General features: G+C 37.8%; 1 protein-coding gene across 1 annotated transcript in view; it reads left to right on the top strand.

Moving 5' to 3' along the window:
- The first annotated feature begins 880 nt into the window (after positions 1-880).
- LOC145692810 (uncharacterized) overlaps positions 881-24,920 on the top strand; it is a 170,569-nt gene continuing 146,529 nt past the window's right edge. Inside the window, exon 1 of the mRNA XM_081768305.1 lies at positions 881-1,038. The gene's annotated coding sequence lies outside the window, so the exon portion shown is untranslated. The remainder of the gene's footprint in view (positions 1,039-24,920) is intronic.

The raw sequence follows: 24,920 nt of genomic DNA on the forward strand, positions 1-24,920 counted from the left end.
TCTCGTTACAATTAATTCTCATCGTGAGAGACTACACAAATAGTTTTGGTATTTTCTGTTAGCTGATATGCAAGACTGTACATAATGTATACATTAATTTCGTAATATAAGGCATGTTACAATTTGCACTGTTCCATAAAGCCATTTACCCACGAAGTGAAGGGGCAGTCTGCACTCTTATGGTTAATTTAAATATATACTTACCAAAAAATATTTATTTTTAATATCTTATATTTAAAAAAATGCCTAATACGAAAAGGAAGTTTTCTTTCCCACACAGTTTTCTTGTTATTGTTAAACATTGTTCATCCGAACGAACATGTTTAATTTTCTCACTTTCTTTATTCGTAAACAGCAGAGAAAGCACCTTCAATTCACTCCGTCGCTGCTCACTCACTGCCTCGTTGGCAGGAACTAGCGGATGTCACGCCACCAACACAGCAAACTCCACCCAGTTCTTCGTCTTTTCGCTTTTTACAATAAGATGCTTTTGCACGTTAGTTTTTGAATCTCAGCTGCGATGTAGAAACTCAATTGACACGACAGCTATCTTCTTAGAACTTCATCTGAATGTTTTTAACATTTTCTAAAGTATATTTACTTGCTCCACCAAACACAGCTCTTTCCTTGCTTTCCACATCGAACTGGTAATGGCGCACTTCATAAGTTGTCGACACAATGCACTGTATTACTCCGCGCCATACATACCGTAAGTTTTTCTCATAAACTCAGGTATAATAATTAAGCATATGAGATATGAATAGGCCTATTTATTAAATTAACAACAGTAAGCATATATAATATTACAAGAAGATAAACGATGCAGTTACGCACTACAATTTTAGAATTCAGTCTCTAAATTTAAAGGCATGGCTGAAGCGTCGTTGCTCATTTGTGGTGTAATCCTACACCAACTGTTATGAAATTTTTGCGGATTGGGCAATCCGCTTTCAGTAAAATGGTTGTAGTTGTACGCATAAGAAAGAAGTGTTACGAGTTTAAAGTGGTTTAGTTTTTTTAAAAATAAAAATATAGCAAGTAAGTAGAATATTATATTTCTTTTGCTAATGCACGCCATTTATAATTGATGCCCTACTTGAAATATAGACTTCTTAACAGAAGATTGAACACACTTGTACAGAAAATATTTGAATTTAGTGTCAGCCATATTGAATGTTACTTCTGTAGGCTAAGATTCATATTTCGGTTTTCTTTTAATAATATTGGAAGGTTTCATTGAACGTGCTCTTTAAAACTCGGTGTTACGTGACAACAATGACAGTTAAAATTTACAGTACCGCATAGATAAAACTGCTTTTATATACGTACATTTGTACTCTAGAGTTGGTAGCTACGTTTAGCTTCTGAAGTACTATGAAGTACTGAAAGGTACGGTATGATGTGCTTGTTTCATGAGAGCTCATCAGGATGCAATTAGAACTGACTTGCTTATGAAATGGAAGGTGATGTGATGTGTGTTTGAAGAACATTGAAGGCAATGTTCATTAACTTGTTCGTTTGATTTGATTAGGAATTATGGAAAGTGGAAAGATATGTGATAGTTCATTAGGGTTTTAGAAGAAAATTTTTAAATACTTTGCATTGATCGTGAGCTTTTTTTCACTATGTAGGCTTTCGAACAATATTGTGGTAATTTGTATTGTCGGACTGCTATTTCAGTTAGATTCATTTGTAATATAGTGCCCTCATTTCAGACGTGAAACCCAAAAACATACGAATATTTAAAAGATTAATATATATGAGGTAGATTCATTTGTAATATAGTGTCCTCATTTCAGACGTGAAACCGAAAGACATACGAATATTTAAAAGATTCATATATGAGGGACAATCAAATATTGACATTACTAAAATCCGAGGGTTGATCAAATATTTGGATTATTTGTACGGAGATTTGAAAGGCCCGGCTATTATAGCTTATTTTTCGTTTGCTACATTGTTATTGCTAAAGGGGAAATGTTGATCAAAAGGGGAAGGAGAGTGGGCACATGCTAATAGTTAGTTTGAATTTGGCTTTATTGATGAAATTCCTCGTATTTTCGTAGTTAAACATTATTTTATTCATTTGGTGGTATACGAAGGGTATTCAATATCTTCCGTACGGATAATTCGGTAATCGATATATTTTAAAAGTTCTTTAAATAACTACGGATGCAATTTACTGTTCTTTAGCTTTTGGTAAGCGAGATCAATATTTTCAGTTGACTTTTTTATTTTTTTTTTAAGTTGAGAAGGCGAAATACAAGGTATACTGAGTTTTAACGATTTTTTCAACGTTTTAAAGAATATAGTTTTTCTTCGGTGGAATGCGAGATGATATATGTTTCAATACAGATGAATTGAATCGGTGCGTAGAAAAAGGAGAATATTCCCCAACACGTTACTTTTGAAAAACGAAAAGTAAAACTGTTTACCGGAAATACCATTGCTTACGTAAAAATATCTGTATGGGAGACTTGTAGCGTATGTTAGGACCTTTCATTTCCCAAAATTGCAAACACGTAATCTGATTGGATATTTAGTTATAGAGAAATTGTTATCGTGGAATGTTATCCTTTATTTTTGGAATGTTCTTCTTTTTCTACTCACCGATTCAATTAAAAGTGATGTATAATTATGGACGGAATGCTCGTTCGTTCCAGCTTATATGTAAAACCATTTTTTTTTTTTTGTTAGTTTAAAGCAAATAGATATTATTGCTAAAATTTCCTTCCTATTTCACATAGTAGTATGGCAGGATAATTACAATTACTACAGTAATTAAAAATTAGGTAGTAAGCGATTAAATGATTAGACCGATATGTGCTGTATTGGTAAAATTACCTGCCTTGTTGAAATATTTCCTGAATCAGCACTGATGAAATTGCTTGATGAAGCAGACCAGTTTCCTGAAATGCTGGCGGACAGCCCGGCATTCATTGTGCTACTTATGAATTTTCTATGCTTCATAAAGGAACAAAATATCAATGTTGGAAGTAAGTAAGGAGAGTATGGAGGGTGTCGAGGTTACTACTTGATCACAGTTCAACATGTGAACATGCAAATTGATGATACTTAACTATTGCCAGATATTAGAGGACGTAGTGACAATCTGCAGTTATCCGACGCTGAGAGAAATATAGTTAATAACTCCAGCATTAACTATACTGGAGGAACAGAAGTTACCTTGTGCGATGATACCTTTACGTCGCTGTGCAGTCTTTTTTTAGTGACCGTCGTCAATTTCTGTACCGCAATTTCACACTGAGAACGCAATAAACCACCAATAGTAATACATTATGCTGAGATTTTATGACCTTATTTTCCCCGTACACTGAGCAATAGAGATCTTACAGAATTTTATAGATGTACGTGTTCATTGTAGTAACACGTATGTGTAACCTCTTAGGAAAGTTATGGTGTATCGCGAGACAAATTTGAATTCAATGCTTACATCTAGAAGTTACATGTATAATTTACGCAGTATTGGGGCTTCTGTGGTTGTTAAGTCGTCTGCGTCTTGTATTTTACGTGGTTCAGAAGTTTTGAGGAAGTTAATCAACAGAAAATTAAGTTGTATAACGTGTTATGAAGCTTACTGCTTGTTTGATAGATTCTTATACGTATATGTTTCGGACGAAGTGTATTTGCAAACAAAATTGCCAACATTTGAATTTGTGATGCTTGTATTGACTGAGAAATGATTGTAATTGCTTAAGAGGTTTTGGTTTGGTACTGCTTTTACCAATACATTATCAAAACAAAACCTGTAGAAAATGAGCCATGAACCGGGAGGTTGTGTTGAACATGAATTGGAAAGACCGTTTTGTTGCATAGATTACATAACGAGGTAAGTGAACTTATGTTCTTATTGTAGCGTCATTGCATCAGTAATCACGCAGTTGTAGATTAAAGAATTATTGGTCTGTAGCTTTGGATTTCTTCATAGTTGTTCTTAATGGTTGACATAGATCCTCACTATAATGACATGACATTATAATGTTTATCTGCACTTAGTCTATCTAGTCACTACTTTGTGTGGAAGTGCTTTGTTCTGTTGTTAGTTGAACTCTAGTTTTTCTTGCAGGTTCACGAACTTAAATATGGTCATAATATGGTTCATAGTCCATGGTTGGAGCACACTCTGCAAATATATCTTGGACGATATGAAAGAATTTCGAATTGTGCAACACTTACTTTGCCCGATGCTTCTAGCCTACAAGATACACAGCGAATGGTACCGTCCATCTAGAATCATTTGTCCAACAGTTGTCTGCAGTAGCTTCTGCGAGTATGTCGGCCGCGCCTTGCAGATTAAAGATACTAGTTTTCGCACGTCTAATCAGACCAGTCACGTTGATTGTCGAAAGTCCTAAATATTGTAAACGGTGTCATGAATTCGAAGAGCTAGTTGGCTTTTGTTCTATATCAGTTTGCTTGATAAAGTTTGCATTTGAACACAAGAACAGTGTGCAATAAGTGCAAGTTGTTATAGTCAGATTCATGAACTGCAGCGCTAGGCCAATATTCAGCAAATGTTATCTTCTGCAACCCAGTTGTTCATGATATATGTAGCGTCACTGTCTGATAACTTTCCACTGTGAAGAGTTTGACGTAATTGGAGTTCAGATCAGAGAAATAAGCCAGATGATCCATTCAGTCTTCACTAATAACCACAACGCAAGATCAGTAGTTGAAAGTATTGTCGTGAGAAGTGAGCTCATTTCGCTTCAGTGTTCAGGGTGCTTCGTCACTGCAGCACGTGATTTTGTAATTGAGATAAGAACGTATTAATGCAGCTGCCCGCAGCGAGATGATAACCTTGTGCATTTCACATAACTATTAGCAAGAATTTGTCATTCTTACAAACTGAATTTCTTTGGGAGTGAAGGATCTGATGAGACACTGTGACACGCATTCATAACCGCAAAATATGCCTCAAAATTTTTGTTTTTCCATGAATGTTCGTTAAATCTGGCTTTTGAATGAGGATTTCCACTAAGATACGGATTTAAACTTATTCAAAATGTAAAATATTGATACAAATGTAAAAATTGTGCATATTGTATAAAATGTCCCTTGATATATTTGTTCAAACACTTTCCAATATTTGGAAATAAGGAAAGAGACACCGTCTGACACTCTTCTTGAGGAAAAGAAACAAGGAAAAACAACTGAATTTTATTGGTTTACGTCATAGGTGTCCATGTAGTCGATGTCTGCTTTGCCCTGCATAATATGCGAAAGTGCCTTTATAATGCAGAGAACAAATGACTTACAGAAGAAGAATTCCTGAGAACTAATACATCGCATTGTCGATTAAGGCGAAAATACAAAGACTAAGCCAGGTGTATTTGGTTCCTCATCTGTACCAAGAACTCACAATGACAGGAAATAAACGAACGAAGGATGAAAACTGTCTAGTAGTTAGTGCGTGCACTTTTGGTACATGTTATCGCAGGTTTGATTGCAGATGGCAGAGCAATATCATTGTTCACTTTCAGTAATCCGTCTTCTTTAGCCTAAAGGACATATCCATGGGACTTAAACTGATTTCGTTTTCTACGAAGGCGTGAATGAACTAGCTACGTAGACGAAGAATTTGTTTAAAGCCAAACTCAAATATATTATTACTTTATTATTTGATTACCGGTTTTATTTATGTGGAATTTGTAGGGGGCCACGTTGGCTCACCTCTGATGCGTGGGGTCCCTATTTCGGCCCCGTCTTGCAGCAAGTAAGTTTTGTGATGGACGAGCAGGATGTGCGTTTTTTTTTCGTTTTCTTCCACTTCATTCCAGCATTGGATTTGTTATTATATCTAGGTTGCATTGTATAACCGTGGGGCGTAGAACCAGGGCCGGATCTATAAGATATTGCGCCCGGGCCAAAGACGTATATCTGCCCTCCTTGCTTCCAATTTTGCATCGAAATGGCGCCCTGTACATACTTTCAACCAGCTGCGCCCCGGGGAAAGTGCCCCGAATTTACACCCCCCCTAGATCCGGCCCTGCGTAGAACCAAAAGATTTAATGTTTTCGAATCTCGAATCTAGTAATAGACATTTAAGAACATATCAGTTTTCTTTCGTTCATGAATAAGTTTGATTTCATGAGAAGTTACGAATTGAAATCTACATACATATTTCAAACTTAAAATATGTACGTGTGAAAATGTCCTGTACACTATGCATTGTATAATCTGATGTATACTAATAATACTTTGGTCTTTATGATTTGTTACATTTCATGAAATGAAAGCTTAAAGTAGAAGCTAATATAAATTGCCTATGGTAGTGGAAAGATGATTTGTTAATAAATCGTTCGTAATTAATTTGGTTCGCCAGCTTTACAGTTTGTATCTGGAATAATTATTGCGTACAGTGAAGCAGTTCAATCACTAGTATATAACAGATTTTTAGCCTATCTCTGTAATCGCAAAATTAGAACAGAATGTACTCAAACTCACCGAATTTAGTGGGTGCTATAACATTTTTACGACTTTGCTTTAACGTAAATAGTGGAAAGCAAGTTATTATACTTGGAATTTTACAGTATGTCCTCAAATAATAATAATAAAAAGAGATCACACTTCTTCTTTGATCGATACTCAGATCACTCCTTAGATTTTCGGATGAGTTTTGGGCAGCACTTACGTCATTTCCGTAGAAACATGGCGCGGGATTGTTTTCAGTGCGAGAAGCTTACAGATCTTTTCAAAGTTATTTAGTTCATTAATACTGTATTTTTAAAAAGAAGTAAATACATATTTATTTTTTCTGTACGCTGTTCTTTTAAATTAATATAAAAATAATGTATATTCTCATTATTTTTCTTTTCTGGTGGAGTTAACCCTCAGAGATGTTCAGCACGTTATTACTTTTTTCATGTTCAATTCTTTGTAAAATGTAGTGTATATTAACGCATGAAGAGTCTTTCCTGTACATAATGTGCCTCTATTAGTCATTCGGTAAACATACAATTCACTTACTGGAGTAAAAATTATATATATATTCTTTTCCTATTGTGATAGTTTCTAAAAGGGTGCCACTTTGTTCTTTCTCAGGGTGTTCTTTCATATTTGAACTCAGTGATAATTTCAGAGGCGGCTCGGGGGCCAATGTTCAATGTGAATCACCAGTATTTTCGCAGTGCTACATTCAGCCTGTGACTTTCCCCACAGGGACTCTTCCGAAATTGGCATTCTTTAAACTGCCGACACAGTCCCTTTTACTTTAGGTGTTTATATATGGGATATACTTCTTCCAAATTTACAGACAATCTATTGAAATCGTGTCTGGTTTTCTCAGGATTGTCCATTTCATCCCACATTTTCATTCCATCAATTCTGTCACTTACTTGTTAATCATCTGCCTCCATGAACTTAAAGGGCGTTACCAAGGGAGCCACAGTTGGGTTTCAGGCAGGCCCGTAGTCAGCCCGAAAATATAGGGGGGCCCGATCCAAAAATATTAGTTCATTCCATATCACAGTTCATTTCCAAGCCTACCGTGAAAATTTAAGGGGGGCGGCCCTCTAGACCCCACAGGATACGGGCCAGGTTTCACGGTGCTGGTTGCGTCCATGATTTTTTGAGAGAGGGCTACAATTTTTCACTGCGAGCTTTAATAATACCATGATGATGATTTTAGGATCGCTAAATTTAATAACGTTGTCTCCAAGCACTTGGGGAATGGTAACCGCTGGACATAGTCGTGGAATGTTAACTATTTTCGTGCCTTTCCGAATCCGTGCTTATAACTTTGAGAACATTCCTATGCTTCAATGAGTGCTTTTAGTGAGGAAAGAAAGTACGGGACTGAATCAGATTTCTTCCGTTTTTTTTTTTTTTTGACAGTCTTAGACTCTAGAGAGGCTATCTACATGTTTGCGTCTTTTGTAATGACAAATTCTTATTTTTCTCTTACCATATTATCTAATGATTATTTCATAATATAGAGAAGATGGTTTTAGAAGCGAAGTATACGGGAATAAAGGATGGATAATCAAATCTTAAATTGAAGATACAAATTGGTGATTGATTCATGGTATGAGGAAATGAAGCTACGAGGCGTAACAGTTCAAGATTTCAGTACTCCTTGAAGATATCTACTTCAAACCTTTATTGGAGAACATTATTTGGTTCTATATGGTACAGTTTGGCTATATAGAGTGGAAACCGATGGTTATATTGCTTTAGCTAATGTTTCCCATATGCTGAATATGGGGTCAGAGCTTCTTGAAAAGTCACCATGGTCCTATGATCTCAGCTTTAAGGATTTCGTCATTTGGGAAATACTGAAATCACTATATGGTGTGAAGATTTTGTATCTATGTTATCTTCAGGAGAGGAAAATCACTATGGCGAATCTTCTAAATCTAAGGATAATTCTAGGAAAGTTGCTGAAAGTATATATAATGTTGAACATATTTGCAATATAAATATGAGTTATTCAGAAGTTCTTTTATTATTTCGTCTTTAAAAAAAAAATACCTGAATATTAGTCTAAACAACCCTATGTAAACACTTACTATGATTGTTTCTGTTATTAATTTGGTAATTAACGAAGACTATCGCTATGCTGGAGTTAGAGGGAAGTGTTAAATAATGTCATTGTTTCTGTGGTTTAAATGTTGAAGTGCCCATTGGTAGGTAAGTGGATGATGCGCGTTGTCCTGGGTTAGGAACTTGCCTCAGAAACAAATCCAAGTAGTAGTTTGAATCTCTCTTTAAGCATTAGTGAGGGGCCGCGGTGGCTCAGTGGTAGAGCATTCACCTGTGGCGCGTGAGGTCCCTAGTTCGATCTCAGCTCGCGCCAAGTAGACTTTGTGCTGGACAAACACCGTGTATGTGGGTTTTCTCGTGGTTCTTCCATTTCCTACCACTTTATTCATTTATCATCATCACCGTCTCCTTTAGCCTAGCCGCATTTACGTGGGAAGTAAAACTGATTTCATTTTATTTCTCATTGTGATATAGCGTCAGTGCTGAAACGGAGCATTATTAACTCCAGTCAATCCATCTGGAACATAGAAAAAATGTGACACCAGTATGTATACGTGCGCCGAAATGTAGGTTTAGTGAAGGAGATATGTGGCAAAATTACCGTATACTTTTCGACAATTCTTTATTGTCAACATGTTCTTAATTTTGGATAAAGAGTTTTGTTTTCACCGAATATGAGCCCATCTGGAACGGGCGGGACAATTTTTTGTATGCCTATTTTGCAAAATATACAATGTCTGAAAGAATGTAACTGGGTAACAACAGAAGTAAAAAGTTGGGTCGTACATACATACATATGGACAGTGAAAAGTTAACGTTTTATATATTATTATTATTATTATTATTATTATTATTATTATTATTATTATTATTATTATTATTATTATTATTTGCAAAACAAATTCAAATGCGAAAGTGTTTTGTGATCGCTTAACGTTGTCACGGAATTTAGACTTTTTTTTTCTTTAATGAACTAGTGCCTGAATGGGGCAGGCCAAACCGATAGAAGTGTTAGTAGTCATGAATGTGCTCTGTCACAGTATTGAAATCAATTAGAACATACAGATGGTGATCAGAAAAATGGAAACACCTGTAGTTGGCAACACGTCAGATGTATGGGTTGGCAGTGGTGTCGTGGCGCCCGCAGCGCCGAACCGCTGGTAGTGGTGTGTTAGGTCGGTCTCCATACTACGTCAGGCGCAGTGGAACAGCAGTGTCCAGTGGCTGCAGCAGACGGAGGTAGTGTAAAATGGGAGACCTCTGAGATTTTCAAAGAGGGCAAATTGTTGGTGCGCTGTTATGTGGAGTGAGTGTGACGGCAGTGGCTACTGTATTAAGTGTGTCGCGTGGGAGTGTCGAACGTTATGACGGCCTACACAACACACGGGAAAACCACATTGGGGAAGCGGAACAGTGGGCGGAAGAAAATCATGAGTGACAGGTCACGTCGGGTATTAAAGCAGATTGTCATGCAGAACCGTCGTGCCACTGCGGCGCAAGTGACGGAGGAACTCAATCAGCACCTCCCCCACCCTGTTTCGACGATCACAGTCCGCCGTGAATTACATGACATGAACTTACTGGGTCGTGTTGCACGGGCCAAACCGCTCATCAGGAACCACAACGCTTTCGCACGCCGCAAATGGTGCCGCGACCTTGCAACTTGGACCGTTGAGGACTGGAAACGTGTGATATGGTCGGATGAGTCATCCTTCACCCTATTCCCAACCACGGGTCGTGTTTATGTGTGGAGAACACCCAAAGAAGCTTATGATCTGCAGTGTCTCCGCCCAACTGTGAAACATGGCGGCGGCTCGGTGATGCGTGGGCCGCCATATTATAGTTTTCATTGGGTCCTGTGGTCACACTTAGCGGACGAATCACTGCCAACGATTATGTCGCAATTTTAGGAGACCACTTGCATCCTATGGTCCGGATGTTGTTCTCGGACAATGACGGCATCTTCCAGGATGATAATGCACCCATTCATACAGCTGACGTTGTTGCAGCGTGGTTTGAGGAACATCGGGATGAAGTTCAACACCTCCCCTGGCCCGCCCAATCCCCAGATCTCAACATAATTGAACATCTGTGGCCCGTCTTGGAAACACGACTCCGGCGACGATTTCCACCTCCATCCTCTCTCACAGAACTGGCCGATGCTCTGCACGAGGAATTGTGTAAAATTCCACTTGCTCCCATTCACGACCTCTATGCCTCCATCCCACGTCGCATCAAGGGTGTTCGGAAGGCGAAAGGTGGCCCGATATCATATTAATCTAATAAGTTGCAATTTTGTTCAGGTGTTTCCATTTTTCTGATCACCATCTGTACGTGAAAGGTGTCCCAAAGACTTGGCCGAGAATGTGGAAGAGCAATGACCAGGGGCGTTCGAAGAAAATTTTCTGAGGCCCATCTCCATGATTGATCTATTGCGTCTGGTATTTCTGGTATTTAATAAATGTTGTTACGTATGCACACATATTACGTATGCATTTTCGTGATCCGCGGAACACCCCCTCTTTCGGGCGCCCATGACAATAAGTATTGTCTAATCCTAAGTTCCAAGCTCGCTACAACCACAAAAAGAGCGAAATGTCTCAATCTGTTATGTATTACAAAGTTCATGAAGTATCTTGTTGACAAAAGGAGCTGAATCGGTGTAAAATTGACCCCAGCTCAAAGGAAATGTCTGGAGTGTTGTTAACTTTATCGTACTCTTATTTTGAACACTTGTGTGTATAGTAATATTGCAGGTCTTTTGTAAATATATAAACAATACCAGAGATAGAATTAATAATACGAACGTGATATAAGAGTAAAAGAGTGAACCGAATAATATATACACTGCTGCCTGTAAAAATTTCAGCACGATGAAGGAATATCGGGAAGCGTCCAAGCTCAGGATTTGTACATGAGGCCCGTAGCTGGGGGTGGCCAAGGGATTCGAGCCCCTGCGACCACTTTCAGCCCCCTGAAACTTTCGGATATTCGTAAATATGTATTATTATATAGGTGAACTCAAGTTAGCCCCCCTGAAATGATTCCAGCCCTCCTGTTTTGGTGTCTTGTCAACGGACCTGATCAGGGTATGACATGCCGAAGATTACAATTTGGGAAGGATTCCGTTTGCACTGAGCATCACCACTTTCGGTTCGTATCTGGAGTTGTATCAGTTTAGGCAGTACTCGAGAAATGGGGATTGGACAAGCGAACAAGTAATGTGTAGAGCCAAGGGTTACTGTGCCTCGTTGGTGGCAAGTGGCGCGATTTATATCTAACGACTATGTTCTAACCAAGTCATGTATGTGGTCGACCGCGGGGATGACGGTTTCTCGTGTCGTAAAATAGATGCGTCCAGAGCGCATTCCATTACGACACTGATGCGTGAGTGCAGTCGATAAACATTATATATCAGTACGCAGTTAAGAACACGAAGTGAACCACGCTTTGGAAATTCAGTACGTCTTTCCGGTGTGGGTTTATTGCACTGCATTGACTATCTGATGGTGTCTGTTGAACGTTGTACTAGCGCCGCACTGTTTTCAGTCTTCTGTCATTGAGCCGGGACCAGAAATGTCTTAGAATATATTGCGCACCACGTAAACATTGTTGCGTAATCGTTTTTAAATTGTTTGTATTTTTCATCCTTATGCAACATTAAGGTGACGAAGAATGATGCTATGAAGAATGGTAGACCCAGGTTATTTGGCGTCTGTACACATCATGACACAACATCAACCTTCACCGTATCGATCTTTTCCCATTGCGCTACCTTGCCGTCAAGAGAACTGTTGTGTCATCGGTCCCGGTGTAATAGTAAATACACTTTCGTGGATTTTTCCAAAGATATCTAGTACATTTATATAAGAATACAGGTTTATGGTAATTAATTCGATCCACGTGGACACGCTCAGGAAGTTATTGTTAGTAGTTCGAAAGTACTGTGTGCTAACTTGGTGAATCGATGCCTATTGTTAGTGTGAGTGGTCATATGGCTCCGAAAATTAAGGCCTTATTAGAGGACTGCGTTTATGCCTTTTCCGACATTGATTACAGCCAAATAAGAAAACAGTGTGTAACAAAAGGTTTCCAGGTGTCGAAGAAAGGATCAACACTCTTGAATCGGAATAAAATGAGGACACCTGTTGTCGTTGGTCTCTCAGATATGGGGCATCATAGGTATTTGAGTCCTGGGCATACCCACCATCTTGGAGAACAAAAGCAAGGGCTATGTAATAGGCCTATACTGCTGCCACCGTAAACTCCATAATTGGACAATATTTACATACGTATGGCAAAGAAGTATAAGGCTCGAGTATCGAATTGTATTAGTTATGGCAGGGGAACATTTCTAAGTACATAGAAATTGCATTAAAAATTGGTAATTTAAAACTGATTTTGTGTTATGATAGACTTGTTCTGAGCGTGCGATGTACTCCGTTCCTCAATACTATGGATAGGAAGACACAGTTGAAACCTGTACGGACATCATGTTACAGGGGACAGATGAAAATTTACAGTGACTTGGGACGAGGCATGGGTGTCTCTTTCGAAATATGCCTTCTTTGGTCTACGTGAATATCTGAAAAAAATTCTGCGTGGCTGTATGATTTCTGGTGGTTTGTGCTATAGTGTGAACTTATGCACGGTGGACAAAAAGACAAATCAGTACAGCTTATTACCGAACGGACATTTTGGAGCCAGTATACCTCTGTTTTATTGCATCTGTGTATAGCAACGAGCTAGCGACGTATCTCACATTATCATTCACCTGGACATGTCATACCAATGAGAAGTCAAGGGACGTACGTAAAGCAGATGGCGCGTAACTTATGGATTTCATCTACCCTATATGCAAACATTCCTTTCAAATCCACTTATGCATTCCCCATGGATTTTCGTTGGTTCCAGTCTGTTGAAACTAGTGTTGGGCCGCCGTCGACACCCACACTCATTCGACTGTCCTTGAAAAATACGTCAAGAAGAATGGAATAGACTTATTCAAAGCCCGCTTCATCATAGCTTGTTTTAGTGGAATCTTAGAGGTGCAGGGCGATATCTAAGAGGCAAGGCTTAGAACCACTGGTATCGTCGTGGTATATCTTAAGCTTTCAAGTGTGCCAAATTCTTATCATTAACCTGAAACGACCTTCTTTATTATAAATCTTGAAATAAGCTTCTTTCAGTGTCACTTGAGTAAAAATTTAGGCTGCATGATTATACAATGTTCGCCATTAAAAGTACAAGACTAAGAAGTAGACGTCGTAGGAAGTTAAATTTTGCAGGATGTGTTGAGCATGGGAAAGTAAAATATGATGAGCACGATAGTGGAATGAAGCGGTAGAGGCGTTAATTGCTGACGACATGCGGGAGCCGGCCAGAGAACTGTAGTTTAGTGGTAGACGAAGATTGGTGTGTTGTAAGTGCGTGTATACGGTGAGCTGAAAGATATCTCGTCTTCGAATGCGGCAGCCCTTCAAGCAGGCTTGAGCCTTTGGTCATTGACGAATAGTGACGTACCGCGAGTGTGGTTGATCCTTCCGCGACATCGGTACATGTATTGGACAGGATGCGGCCACAGTGCAGCACATGTGGAATCCATGAGTCCACAATGGCACTACGTGAGGACATGCCGAATTTAACGACAGCGCAATGCTATGGGCTACGAGGACAGACGGCTTGTAAGTATGGCTCTGGTTGATCAGACACACATGATTCACACTGGCGCAAAAAACTAAAGGCTGTTGGGCAGTGCCCACGTATTTCCACGAATAGTTTTACGTCATCTGGTAGAGCGGGGTATATTTGCACGACACCTATTGCTTGGCTTGAGCTGTCTGCACAGTAGAAGTATGGAGATTACAGTAGTATTGCGCATGGAGAGATGAATTGCAGGACTTCCACTTTTTTGAGGAACATCGGTTTGTGTGCAGCATGATGATGGCTGCGTCATTTTCTTACGCTACCGCGGGACTAGGCTGTGCGATGGCTGCGTTTTGCATCGCCACGTCGGTTCAGCACAGGGGTGTTATGGTGTAGGGTGCCTTTGGATACTGTGATTGTTCGTACCTCCTAAGCATTTTCGGACGTAGGAATAGACACTTTGCGTTCACGAGGTGTTGATCCCTATTGTGTTGTATGTTGCACTGAGGACTACATTCCAGCAGGATAATGCGCAGCCTTATGTGGGATGTACTGTCCTGTACATCCTGGGTGAACATAATGTTCTTCTGCTTCTTTGGCCTTCGCGTTCCCCCGATCTTCTCGTCTGGTCGATATTAATTTTTAGTGGCGAACAGTGTATTTATCACATTTTTTTGTCAACTGATGTTAGTCACACTTTCTCAAAACTTTTCTTCAATTCTTTAGACTTAATAAAATGTTATAATTATTTCGTACTTCGACTTCGTTTTGCTTGACGTTTCCATGTATGGAAATCGATATTGCTTATTTTAAGTAAGTTATTCTACTCGCTAATGCTTTGTACTTTTCCTATGATGTATATTTTCGCAAAGATGAAGTGTCTCAGTGGTGAGTGCAGGACCTGAAAGAGATAAAGCCAGGCGAGTAGTAGACGAGATTGGGTTGCTTTTAATGTGGTGATAGTTATACTATTTTAGTACATTCTTTATTTTAGATAGCAGTATATTCTTTGCTCTTTGTTTATTGTTCACTTGTTACTAGTAACCTAACTTTGTTCTTGTATAATTTCCTTCGTGTGTCTTTGTATCGCGTATGTTGTTGGTTGTTCATGATACAGGTATTCGTTTCGTTCTAAAAAATGTTTGAGTTCACTCGCTGACGCGCCTGCTCCTTCCGACTTCACCATACCACGATTCAGAATAGATGCAAATAGATAGTGGTAGTTTATAGTGACCATTTAGCACAGGCTGGTACGTGCTTTTTTCTCGGGCATGTAAGTTTATAGTTATATCACGTCTGGTACTTAAATGTGTAGGCATATTTAAGGGAATGTTATCAATAGTTGTCAAAATTGGTGTGTTCGGGAAAATAAAAAGAGTCGTGAAGGCATTGCCAGATAATTAGTGGAAGCATTGTTGTTTTTGACTAGTCATTTCTATTGACACCCTAAACTTTACCTGTACCAAGTGAGGTATCGGATTTCACCAACAAGAACGAATATAGAAGACTTATTTCCTCGAAGAAAGATGAGAGTTCCTCTGTATTCTTTATCTGTACGCTAAATTCTCTTTCATTTCTCCTTGTATACACGACTATTTCTTTTCCTCGTCTATGGTATATATGTATTTCTTATTTATCTTTCTGAAATGAGAACCTTTCCGTCTTAAGATATGTTAATTTATGGCGACCTCGAGTTAACTATTGCGATACGGTATGTGTTGAAGATATACATTTAGTTACCCTCGTTTCATATTGGCGCAAATAGAAGGAATATTCGTTTTGTGTGTTTCTTCTTTATTTTCTACCATACTTACGGATGAAATGTAAATAAATAAGTAAAGTAATGACTGTACAGTTATAATTTCAAAACCAAGGTTTCTACAGGATATAAAAGATGGATGGTGAATTTTAGGATATAAATAAATGGTAATCATTGTAAGTAAGAATTTCACGATTATAACTATGCTCTTTTCGACTTGCTTGAATTACAGCTTTGTTTTTACTGTAGTTCGTAAATATTACTTGAGCTATATTCAGATGGAATTTCTATCTCAGTATTGTAACTGGTTGTAAGAGGTGCCCATATATTTTTGTTTCAGCAAACTTTTCAGTTGTGTTTTCAATTATATTTCAGTTGTGTTTATTCGAAGCATTAACAGCTTTGTTTAGGTTTTTGAAAATTTACAGAAATAGTAAATTATATTTAGTGTAAGCAGTTGACTATTTTGCAAAATTACACGTAAAATCTGTTGATTGTAGGTATAAATGGAAGCTGTGCAAAATGGTAAAGTTCTTTTGTACATTTTGTCGATACATAATACCGTACCACAAATGTTAAAAGACTACGTAAAGAAAGATTAAGGTTCAATCTGATTTTACAGTTCGAAATTGTGGGTTAAGTTCCAAAGTTGGACGTCCGTTTCCAGCAAAATTTTGAAAATTTATAGGGAAGATACGGATAATTTGATCGTTTGTGTGTTTGATAATATATAAGGGTCTCGAAAAATCTGTTTGTTTGTTTTATATAAGCGGTTATAAACATGGGACTATACGGCGAGCGGAGGGAACTACTTGGCGCAAGGTAACCGAACAGTTGCATTGTTGGAAAGTAACGAGAATTTATCAACATGGCGGATGTACAAGGGCTGTGAACTAACAGTTTTAACATTTGTGAAGCAATACGTTGATAACGAGCAAAATCTTTTAAAAGTTTGTGAAGAGCACGGATTAATGAACCTCATAACAAATTGCAGAAAATGTGGAAAGGAGATGACAGCGAAAGAACATTGCGAAAACGGACGTCCAACTTCGGAATAAATGCCGAAATTATTCTACGTAAAAGTTTCATAAGTCTTACAGAACGGCTGTGTGACCATTTCATGACAGGTATCAGAACAAAAACGGAAAATAGATATCAAGGAACGATTCCTTAGAATCGATTCAGTGTCTCAAGGATAGGTTTAATTTCATCCGTTAATCCCCTATTCAAACCGGAAGTGGTGATGAACAGTAAGATATTTCGGGAAACGGTTCCTTAGGATCGATTCAGAGTCCGAAGAACATAATTCAGTTCATTCATTAATTCCCTATTCAAATCGGAAGTGGTGATAAACGGTAATTTAGATGTCGAGAAACTGTTCCTTGGAATGGATTCAGCGTCCCAAGAACGGGTTTCATGTCATCTGTTAATCCCCTATTCAAATCTGAAGCGGATATTAACTATTTTCAGTTCAACGTTGAACTCTGTAGAACAAAAAAGGCACTAAATAGCGACAGGTGGTTTTGTTTTGGATTACATTCAGTATGTGAAGAAAAGATACCAACATCATCATGCACAGCTGTCTACTAATACCGGAATTGGTACAAACTTACTACTGCTTCCATTATAAATATTGGTCCCAATAGAGTAAAAACTACGGATGACCGGCACCGGTTCCTGGTGGAACTGCTTTTAGGCTCTGAACGGATCCGAACCGGGTTTTCGGATCCAGATCTGTAACCGGTACCCGAACCGGGTTTTTTGGATCCAGGTCAAACTAGTTCCCGAACTGGTTCTGAAAACCGGATCTCAAAGAACCGGTTACGCCGCCACCGGAACTGTGGGCATACGTACACTAATCCCGAGCTGGTAGAAGCGACTGGTAGGCGGTGGCAAACTGGTACTCATTTGGCTACACACCCACTGGTGGACCCCAAAAAATTTTTAGGGGCAAGGCGGGCCTGGGAGTGGAGGGCACAAGCGCGTGGTCCTCTTTACAGTGTTCTGAAGGTGAACTTTCTGCCTCCATTACGGGTCTTTGAGGGCTTTTGGATCCAGATCTGGAAACAGTTCCTAAGATCCGGTTCTGGAACCGGGTTTTCGGTTCCAGGTCTGAACCCGGTTCTGTAAACCAGATCTCTAAGAACCGGTCCCGCCGGAGTCAGAACTTTGTGGCCGTCCCTAGTAAAAACGGTAAGAGATAGTGATATGCTTTTTTTTTTTTTTCAATCCATTCAGTGTCCCAATGATAGGTCCATTTACTCCGTTAACCTTCTATTCAAACCGAAAGTGATAGGAAAAGACAATTTTTGGTTTCAACGTTGATTACCAAAGGACTGTTGTGGTAGTTGGTAGCGGCATGGTTTTTCTTTCTTTCTGTTTTTTTTTTTTTTTTAAATCTATTCACTATCTGAAGACAAGTTACATCTTTCCCTGCGTATCTAATGGAAACGGAAGTGGGAGAAGTTTACTACTACCCTACTCCCGGTTTCAATGTTGATCTCCGTACAGTAAAAACGGGAAGAAGTAGCTATAAGCATTGTGTTAATCGATTCGGTCTGTCAACCTCAATTACCCTGGATTCAGACTGGAACTGGTAGAAATCAACCATGTCCAGGGTTAGGGTTTTTTTAAAAAAAAACATAGACGGTGATAGATTTCGAGAAGAAGTCTTTGAAATTGATTTTGCATATTAAGAACGGTTTCTATCCATATACTTCTACCAAAACCGGAAGTGGTAGAAATTTACAATTTCCGGTTTCGGTGTTGATTTGTAAGAGATAGCAAGAAACGATTTTTCTCTCTATTGAAACCGAAAATGGTGCAAATCGTGAATTTCTGGTTTCAACACTGATCACCATATATTGAAAAAAGGAAATAGATGGCGACAAGCAGTTGATTGATATGTATTCAGTACCACAGGAGTATGATTTTACTTATTGCAGCTGTAAGTGATGAACATCAGCTACCATTCGCGGTTTAAACATTTATCTTATAAAGAAATAACAGGAAGAGATAAACAACTGTGACATATGATTTCAGCACCCGAGGAAAAAAGTCCTGTCTTTCACGTTATCAGTTTGTTGCAATCACAAGTCATAGGTATGCTACTTCTAGTTTCAGTATTTAATTCTCGTTAAGTTTAGAAGTCTACCGTAGTTTCACACAGGGATGTATTTTTATAGTCCAGCGTACACTGAACTTGAATTTACGGAAGAACAAACGTATACGGAGATACGCTACATTTTTGAAAACGACCGCACGTATATCTATCAAAAATCCTAGCCTTACATCACTGAACTGTCAAACGACACTCGCTTTTTTTTGTGTGTGTGTGTGTGTCTTCAAAACCATCCCAAGTTTCTCTGCGTAGTTATCTAGAACCGCAAAATATCATACCTCTTGAAACGGCAGCAGAGATTTCTGCCATCCGCTCTCGCAGCTCTGTCCGATCTTGAGGCAATGGTGGGATAAAGACTTTGACAAAGCCGCGCAAAAAGAAGTAGCATGTTGACTTCTGGAGGTCTCGGGGGCCATCTCAACATTTCATCCTTAGGACCAGTGCAATCTATCCAGCGTTGTGGGAAATATTCATTCAGGTATCTTTTCACGTCATTATTGAAGTGAAGTTTCACCCTGTTGGAAAATGAAATCTCGAAAGTCCTTTTGAAGTTATGGTATCAACCACATTTGGAGCATGTAAAGATACGAGCGTCCCGTTACAGTTCTTTCCACAAAGAAAAATGGCCCGTAAAGCTTCGTTCTGCACATGGCACTTTCAATTTTGGAGAATCTCTGACATGCTTAATGATTCACCAAGGATGTTCTGATTTTATTGGTTGGATCGAACCCAAACTGTCGCTGAAAGTTGCGTTGAACTATGATAACGGATGTGTCTCTACGTATTCTACATCACAAAATGCTTTTGTTGTTGTGTAGGTGCCATCTTGAACAAACTGTGATTTTGGGACCGGCCAGTATTTCAATTAAAACGGAGTATCTATTAACAACCCTTGTCACTGACTCTTCTGTCCACACACTGGGGATCTAGAAATAAAATAAAGGGTACAATCTTTTTCGGATACCTTGTACAGTTCTTAGTAAGGGTAAACTAGTGATGTCTTCATTCCTGCCCAGTAAGCGGTGACGATGACAGTTCTTGGGAGGATGGTAACGAATGGGTAGACATTTTTTTTTAGAGGGCAGCGTTTTTCCTTTTTGTATATCGAAAATAAGTTTTATATTACTTGACCTATAGTACAATACGGGGCGAGGGCTGCGCTTCCTGGCCCCCTCTAGCATTGTCACCGTCAGTTGATAGTGTGAACCGTGATACCAGGGCCGGCCTTAGGAAGTGCGGGGCCCCAGGTCCACAACTAACTTGCACCAAGGGCTAAGGAAACACACACACAAACACACACACACACACACACACACACACACACACACACATATATATATATATATATATATATATATATATATATAACTCATTGCTGGTCTAGTGGTTATATCCGTTTCCCTTTATAACATTTTACCATCTGCAAAATGTTCTGGTGAAAAAGCTCAGTCTGTTCATTGCTTATAGCGGCTAATTTTTCAGAGAAATAACTCATATGGAAATGCACACATTGAATGAATTTTAAAATACATATTTCCCCCCTGTGCCCCGCAATTTTTCAAGGTTCTCTACCAATATTTCATAGTTTTCTTCTTTTACAAGTAAACCTATCGATGTCGAAATCTAATTTGGGGGCGCGGTGTCTCAGTTGTAGAGCGTTCACCTCCGGTGCTTGGGGTCCCTGGTTCGATCCCAGCTCGCGCCGTGTGGACTTCGTGGTGGACAAACACCGTGCTCGTGGGTTTTCTCGGGGTTCTCCCGTTTCCTCCCACTTCCTTCATTCCACTATTTCACTCATCTCTCATCATCACCGTCTCCTTTAGCCTAACCGGCATAACCGTGGGACGTAAAGCGTAAAGATTTCATTTTATTTTCTCGAAATAGTTTCTTGATAAAACTTGGCATAGAAGTGTGGAATATCAAGAAACGACCGTAAGCAAAATTTAAAGTACTTCCGTCTATAAAGACGGCAGCAGTGACCAAAAACCTACTTGACCAAAATAAGCCATAACAATGTGTTTCATGCCTGAAAATTTCATTTTATTTGTAAAACAGGTATAGGGATGAAAAACAAAAGCACATTAACCGACACCGGGAGGAAGTAGACATCTATTTGAAGGCATGCTTACATGGCTGCCATCTTGAAGTTGCCTATCTTGTATCTTGCTCGACTTTTTTTTAATTAGGAAGAGGGTCATATAGTATATCAAGTTGGGCTAGAATTTTACGAGAAATACAATGGTGAAGTCTGTTTCCATTAGTTTATAGTTGTAAGAGATAATGAAATGCAGATTGATATGAATTTGTTGGTTGAAAGATTTCTTAACAGCTGTATGTTTTTGAAACGATTTCTAGTAAGGAAAACCTAAACCTGTGTACGTTAGTGAAAACATTGTAGAGAGCTACTTACGAAAGGTATAATCAGAATAAAATCGTTATCGACTACAGATAAAATGAAAATGGCGATGAGACGATCACAAACCTTAAGAAACTGATGGAAGATGGATGACATATTTTCCATTTCACTATTTGAGTTAAAGGCAAACTTTCATAAGCAACCACCTATTACAACGATATTGTATATATATTTTGTAATTTCTTCTATTTTTTATATCTTGGTTTTGGCAACGGTGCATAAAAATACACAATCTGTCGAGTAAAAGAAGAAGAAAAGAATATATGTTGTTGATTCCAAATAGAATATTTTCTTGTATTATTATGATATTGATTATTTATTTCATTTTGTGTACTGTTATAATTCCTTTGTAATTCGTACTACTGAATTCTATGCTATTTACATCTATGCATTGATACAAATATTGTTTATCAAAACTATGTTAATTATGCCCAAATAGAAAAAAATAGGTTATATAGTATGTCAACAATGTTTTATATAAGTTGAATTAATGGATGCAACTTATATAAAAGTTTATATAAGGTGAGAAATGGTAAACTTTTGGGTATACGTAATATTGACGAATTGAAAATATGGCGTCCGTCAAAACATATTAAAAATAAATGGATACAGTCAAGACATTAGTTCCTTTAGAAGTTTTATCTAAGATTATCATAGTTAACATTGAATTTTCAGATTGATTCTTAATATATTTTATTTACTTGTATTATTTCTTGTTATGATATTGATTATTTATTTCATTTTGTGTATTGTTATAATTTCTTTGTAATTCATACTTCTGAATTCTATGCTATTTACATCTATGTATTAATACAAATATTGTTAATCAAAGCTATGTTAATTATGTCCAAATAGAAGAAATAGGTTATATAATATGTTAACATATACCGAGTTCATTCGTCAATGAGCTCCCGTAATGTTGATTTAAAGAATTATTTTTGGACCTAAATAATTAATAAATTGATCATATTTTTTTTGAATAGTCCTCTTCGTCGATAATTTTATGCAATTAAAATTGAATTAATTGTTAAATGAATACAAGAACGAGATAAAATGAAATTAATATATATGTATTGTAATTTATATATACGAGGGCTATTCGAAAAGGTAACCTTATATGTAAAATTACGTAACTGTCAAAAGATTCTTTCTTAAATTGTAACCATTTTAAAAAGTTCTCGTCAGGAGCCATATATACAACGATATTGTATATCTAGTTTGTAATTTCTTCTATTTTTATATCTTGGTTTTGGGCAATGGTGCATAAAATACACAATCTGTCTTGTAAAGGAAGAAGAAAATATATTTTGTTGATTCTAATTAGAAAAAAAACATTTAATCTTAGTAACTGAAGATATATGTTGATTTTATGTGTATAATCGTTACATTTAATTACCTTAACATCAGATAGTTGCTTGTTTAAAACGTTGCCATGACAACCGAAAAAGAAAAGTATAATTAATAAAGTTTGGAGAATAAAGGTGATAGTGATATAAGTTGTCGTGCCTGATTTAATGTGATTTGATCGTTTTTATATATTTTAGTATTACTCGGACTGTGGGCTGGAATGTCACGTAATATATATGTATAATATAAAATTTCCTATAAGTGAAAGTGTTGTTTCGTTTTGACTTTGCTAAGTAATATGAAAACGTTCATGATGACTTAAGAACAATTCGAGTGAAAACCGTTTTTAAATCGATCCAGGGGATCACAAGATATAAACGAGAACGCTAATACTTGAAACCAAAGGACAAGCCTGCTGCCTTTCCCTCACTCATCTAATGATATCGTGTTAAGTGTGAGATTACTGTGATTTGTATCCTCAGTGAATTGAACAAAACTAGAATGGGATAGTTTATTAATTTTTCTCATAAGTGATTCCTTTCGTATTAATTTATTATCAATTATACCGAATAATTTATTTCGGTTATTATTCGTTAACATTTAAATATTTGAATCATTCAGTAACAATACTTCAAACTCCAAAATGTGTTAGAATGAAAACAATGATTAATACACAAACTGCAAATATACCCAGCATCCCTTCTAGTAGTTCCAATAATTCTCAATGTTCTATATGTAATAAGAGTTTTCTCAACTCAAGAGGACTAACCATACATAACAGCAAGTGCCACAATGACATTAATAAGGATAAGAAAGTAATCGATGCCACCGCGAAACAACCTAGTGCGCAAGTTTCGAATACAAATGCCAATGTGATAGATGAAAATGCATTAATTTCTAAATATAGTGATATTTTACGAAAATTAAAATCATCAGTAAATATTTTACGAAGAGTTCCGCGAGGAGCAAGACATGTTATGGCAGATTTGTTATGTGAAGTGCTTGAACAGATAGTGAACTCTGATAATTTGGAATCCTGGATGAATCTGTTACTCTTCCCCTACGTAATACTTTGTATGCCTCCACATACTGTAAAAACCAATAACCTAACTACGTGGGTAAAACAAAGAATCCAAAATTGGTCAAGCAGCTCCAGTGACAATATAACAAACCAAACATCTTTGAAAAAAAATAAACAGAAACGTAGAACTGACAAATCATCTAATAGCATATTTATCAAGATAATTGAAAATAAACTCGCAGATGGAGATGTACATGGAGCAGTCAGACTTCTTATTTCCGAAGATACTTTAGCTCCAACAGATGCAACCATATTGAAAGCCCTAAAAGCCAAACATCCTACACATGCATATGCATTTACAGCTCCTGATATAAATGATTTTAGCACTGATCTTAACAACGTCACATCTAATGAATTTCTTAAAGCACTGAAATCCTTTCCTTCAGGATCGGCTGGTGGTTTAGATAGCATGCGCCCTTCAATTATCAAGGATTTGATACTATATAATAATCAAGATTCTAAAGATCGCCTAATTAAGAACATTTGTGAGTTTCTTTCAAAGATTATATCAGGTAATGTTCCTAAAGAAGTAAGACCCATTTTCTTTGGGGCATCCTTAATAGCCTTGACAAAGAAAAATGGCGGTATCAGACCCATTGCCATTGGGAATGTTTGGAGGAGACTTGCATCCAAGATTATCTGTGGGAGGATTAAACAACCACTACTCCAATTCCTTGCTCCACACCAACTTGGAGTAGGCGTTCAACATGGTGCGGAAGCGGCAGCACATACAGCACGTATCTATTACTCATACCATCATCAGAAGCCCAAAGCTTTCTTAAAAATAGATTTTAGGAACGCATTCAATGAAATAGACAGATATACAATGCTATCTATCGTCAAACAAAATTTTCCTTCGATATATCCCTATGTACACCAAAGCTATGCTGAAGCCAGTAATTTATATTATGGCAAAGATATAATCTTATCAGAAAGAGGAGTCCAACAAGGTGATCCTTTAGGTCCAGCATTATTTGCCGTAACATTGCAGCCTATAGTCAATAATATCAAGACAGACTTAAATATCTGGTACCTCGATGATGGT

The sequence above is a fragment of the Thermobia domestica genome, chromosome 8 (genome assembly GCF_964235325.1).
Source record: "Thermobia domestica chromosome 8, izTheDome1.hap1.1, whole genome shotgun sequence".
NCBI classification, from domain to species: domain Eukaryota; kingdom Metazoa; phylum Arthropoda; class Insecta; order Zygentoma; family Lepismatidae; genus Thermobia; species Thermobia domestica.